The sequence below is a fragment of the Beta vulgaris genome, chromosome 7 (genome assembly GCF_026745355.1).
Source record: "Beta vulgaris subsp. vulgaris cultivar EL10 chromosome 7, EL10.2, whole genome shotgun sequence".
Taxonomy (NCBI): domain Eukaryota; kingdom Viridiplantae; phylum Streptophyta; class Magnoliopsida; order Caryophyllales; family Amaranthaceae; genus Beta; species Beta vulgaris.
This window is the reverse complement of record NC_079208.1, coordinates 6,115,468-6,120,728: the sequence shown is the minus strand read 5'-3', so window position 1 is coordinate 6,120,728 and position 5,261 is coordinate 6,115,468.

The window sequence follows — 5,261 nt, the reverse complement described above, 5'->3', positions numbered from 1 at the left end:
ATCCTTCATTCAAAGTTCAGTCCATCCTTACTTTTGTGAACAACCAATATCAATTTTCAATAACATATAAGAGAGCTTGGTTAGCAAAACAAAAGGCAATCAGCAATATTTTTGGTGATTGGGAGAAGTCGTATCAAGAGTTACCGAGGTACTTGCAAGCTTGAAAGAGTCCAATCGAGGCACTGTCGTTTACTGGAGTACGATCCCAACACAAGATCCTACTACGCACATCTTTAGGAGGGTCTTCTGGGCTTTAAACCCTCCATTTCCGGATTCCGTCATTGTCGGCCTCTTATCACTATAGATGGTACTCACTTGTACGGGAAATACAAGGCAAATTATTGATTGCTATGGGAACAGATGCTAATTTCCAGCTATTCCCACTTGCCTTTGCTGTTGTGGAGGAAGAAAGCACGGAGGACTGGTCTTGGTTTTTAGCTTGCATTAGACGTTCCGTCACAGATAGAAAGGATTGTGTGTCATCTCTGATCGTCATAGGGGTATCCTTGCAGCTATGAACGAGCCTGGTAGTGGATGGGAGGAACCATATGCACATCACCGCTTTTGTTGCGTCATCTTGCTTCGAACTTGAATTCGAAGTATAAGAATGCTGCCATCAAGAATCTATTCGGAAAAGCTGCATATGCTAGGCAGAAAAGGAAGTTTTTGTACTATATGGATCGAATTGGCTCCATTAATGTCGAGGCAGCTAGATATCTGTTGGACATTCCCCTTCATCTATGGTCTCTACATCATGATGGTGGGTGTAGATATGGTGTGCAAACCACCAACATGTCTGAAGTGTTTAATGGTGTCCTAAAAGGAGCAAGATGTCTTCCGATCACTGCTTTGGTAAGAATGACATTTTATCGTGTCAATTCTTATTTTGCTACAAGGAGAGAATTAGGTAGAAAAAGACTTGATGAAGGCCATGATTATAGCCCGAAGGCGACTACCATCATTGAAAAGAACATGGAGAAGGCAGGTGCTCATGAGGTGATTGTGTTTGATTATGAACAGGGCTATTTGAGGTCACTACTGGTCGTGGAGACCGTATTGCAGGGAAAGGTGGAAAGAACACACGGTTAACTTAATGCAGAAGACATGTACATGTGAGAAAGTCATAATATATAAGTTGCCGTGTTCTCATGTCCTTGCAGTATGTCGTCACCGGAGCTTGTCATATAGCGGTTTTGTGGACGCTTCATTTCTGACTAGCTCGTATCGATCTACTTATATGTCCTTTTTCAAGCCTGTGCCTGATATGCATAATTGTTCTCCATATGATGGTCCGAGAATTATAGCTGATGAGAGGCTAAAACGTGGAGCTGGACGTCCACGGTCCACTCGAATACAAAATGAAATGGATGCAGCTGATAGGTCTGGCAAATATAGATGTAGCATTTGTAAGGTTTAGGACACAATAAGCAAAGATGTCCTAATAAGAACGGTGAAGGAACATCTGGGTAAATGTTTTCATATTTTTTAAATATCATAAATTTATATTATTTTCATAGTCGCCATTGTGTTACTAACCGGTATATATATTTTTTTTCTTATTAGGTCTGATGGCACAATCCATCTTTCCCGGCCCCACTGATCGCAGCGTTCTCACCCTCCAGGACCAGCATCGGAGTGAGGATGTCTGGAGGGGAGTAGCGGACACGGTACTATCGTGTCGGTTGCATCATCACAGTCTCTATCTTGACTGGGAGATTCACGATAGGGTTCTTCGGTATGTCGAGCGTGCTGGTTTTCTCGGCATAATCGTTTGGTAGGGGGAGGTTTGGAGATTGATAGACCATTCTGACGGCATTAGTGGAGCGATGGAGGCAGGAGACCCATACATTTCATTTGACTGTTGGGGAGGCGACGATTACTTTGGAGGATGTCGCTGTTATCCTTGGACTTAGAGTGCACGGGGCACCTGTTACTGGTCGAGGCGAGGGTAACTGGGCTGCATTAGTTTTCGAGTTGTTAGGGATTTAGCCCAACACACCGGAGAACGAGCCCAAAGTTCTCCAGGGTTCGTCTTTGAGATTGACATGGCTTCGGCAACATTTTTTCTTTTGCGAATGATGCTGATGAGGTGACAGTAAGCGATTTGCCCGGGCTTACATTCTTGCGTTGATGGGGTCATTTTTTTTGCCGACAAGAGTGGAGATCAGTCCAGGTTCTTTATCTCCCACTTTTAGCTGATCTCGACGTAGCAGGGACATATAGTTGGGGTAGTGCGACCTTGCATACCTTTATCGGCAGCTATGTCGGGCATCACAGAGGGGGCGAGGGAGTTAGGTGGCCCTGTGTTGTTGTTACAGATTTGGGCATGGGAGCACATACACATTGGCAGACCTCGGATTTCGAGGGTGCGGGACCCACCTCCACAGTTTGACGAGGCCGTTCCTATTTTAGGCTCCCAGCATGTTCCGGGGCTTGACCCTTAGCTGTCAGGTAATATTCAATGTCTCACATTTGTTGACATTATTTAGTTTCATTTTTCTCATGGATAATAACGTATATTTCTTTTCAGTTGGCTTCGAGTAACATCACTAGGTCCCACACAGCAGGTGGGATTCCTTACTAAGGGATGCACTTGACCATCAGACGACGAGCAGGTACATAGGTCGTACTTGCCTAACTTATATACATTGGTAGACCTTCTTTTGCCTAATATTTGTAAGATTCATTTTTGTAGATGACTTGGCAGCCATATACTGATGCGAGACTGGCGTTGTTACCTGCTATATGTCGAGCTGATCGACATGTATGGCGCACAGTGGCCCACTTATCTGTTTCGACATTGTAGAGTTCCATTTCCCTGGTCGAGTTATGCGCCAGTTTGGATTCGAGCAGACGATTCCAGCACCTTCTGATACGAGCACAACCCTTCATGCCATAGATCGGAGGTTGAAGAACAAGAACTATCCGCTCAGACATCGACCTTACATTGCACATTGGGATGAGCGCGAGGGACACATAGTTCAGGGCACTCCTTTTAGTGGTCGTACTCATGCCTTTGAGAGTATATGATATGGTTTCGTCGCATCACGAGGTTACGCCTGACGAATCCATCGAGGCGACCACCTTCTACACATTATCAGCCTGCGTCTGCTGATATAGTACTGGTAAGTTCACTGATTTTTAGTTGCACTTTTATTTATTTATACAACTATATAATATGTATTTTTTTCTTTCTATTCAGGCACATACTTTATCTGATATTGCTCATAGGTGCGGTACTGTACTAGAGGCTTCTGAGTCATTGCCTCCAGATATGGTGCGTGAGTTGTATGCGCAGACATTGCAGACTATGAGGGGACTGTGTGTTGATGCTGTTGGCCGAGCTGGACATGGCCACATCGTACAGGGCGTGCCTACTTCTGCTGGATATACATCGACTTCTACATCTTCTACGTCTGCTGCCCATATATCTACCACGACAGCTTTGCTTTCACCTCCAGTCAGTCAGAGGGCCTATCGACGACGTTCTGACACTACTCCCCCTTCTCTTGATGCCATTGCAGAGACTCATGAGACCACACCTAGCTCATCTACACCTTCACAAAAGAAGAAGAGAGGGTTTTAGCAGTTTCATTTATTGTTTATGTAGTTAGTTAACATTATTTTCTCAATCTAACTTGTAACTAAAATTTTTCTACATACATTTGAATGTATATGAACTTGGTGATGGGTGATCAATGTGTGGCTTATATTTGGTGTTGTTGAATGGAATTTGGTGCTGGAATTGCAGGTTGGATAATGTTGAAATTGGAGGTTGGATAATTGTTTGGAATTGCTGGAATTGCAGGTTGGATAATGTTGAAATTGAAGGTTGGATAATTGTTTGGAATTGCTGGAATTGCAGGTTGGATGCTTGTTTGTGATTGCTGGATTTTTTTTGACTTTCTGGCACTTGGCCAGTTATGTGGAAGCAATGCAGTGAGTTGTGTAATGGGTACAAAACCGCTACTCGGAGTAGCGGTTTTAATGAATGAACCGCTACTCGGAGTAGCGGTTTACATGTGTCTTGGACCCGGGGAACAAAACCGCTACTCCGAGTAGCGGTTCATTCATTGAAACCGCTACTCGAAGTAGCGGTTTATGTGAATGAACCGCTACTCGGAGTAGCGGTTTTGTTTGAAGTAAACCGCTACTTCGAGTAGCGGTTTACGTCCGTTAAAACAAAAAAAAAAAAAAAATTCGCGTGCCGTCCTACGTGGACGGTACGCAGGGAAATAAAAATTTTTGTGGCACATTTTGGGAATTAATCCCCTTTTTGGCATTATTGAAGGAAAAAATTCCTAATACAACATCCCTACAAAAAAAAAACAATGAGTTTGTGTAGTTTCCAAGAAAAATTACATGGCAAAGTTCATAATTAATATATATATTTTTTTCTTTTTCATATGAGTCACGAAGGCAGTACAAAATAAGGAATGGAGATTCGAACCTATGACATATCGTTCACAACACCTCAATCTTAACCACTAGGTCAAGACATCATTGGTTATAATAATGTATTCAATGTACAAGAATATGGTAATTAATGGAAATCTAAGAGAAAAACGCTAGTTCTAATTAAAATATAGAATTGCGTTACCACTTACCATGGGCATTAACATGAAACTTTTTTTATGAAGTTCGGTCCATATCCATTCCCACTAATGACAAAATAAGTATCGTCTAACAGACATATCAATGCAATTTTTTCACAACTCTACTATTTTAAATTTTGTTAGCAACTATGAATAACAAAAGAAAATATTTCAATATATTAGACATTACAAATACATCTATGTCATAACAATGCATAAATAACGATACTCATGTACAATTTTTATTTTCTAACTTTATTTTCTTGGTTACATTACATCATCTACAAAAATTTATTGTAAGGTGCAATGTAACATCAAAAAAGATTACATCCCACTCAAATTAGGTCCCATACAGTGCATCATAGTCATAACTCCTAAACTACTTGTAAGGTTTCTGAAAATTCTAATGGTTGTATATACTTGAATAGTTGTATGGTATCCCTCAATAACCCATTTGACCGTTCATTTACACTCGTTTACTTACATGACGAACTAAGGTTTATATCATGTTTGGTAGAATCTATACAAATATATATTAAAAGGCGGCGTGTGTGACAATGTATACACGCCACATGATACCTCTGTTACTCCAATAAAATTGTCCAATGTGTATATATATATCATGTCAATTAACAAAAGTAAAATTAGCTTGCAACAAGATTTTAA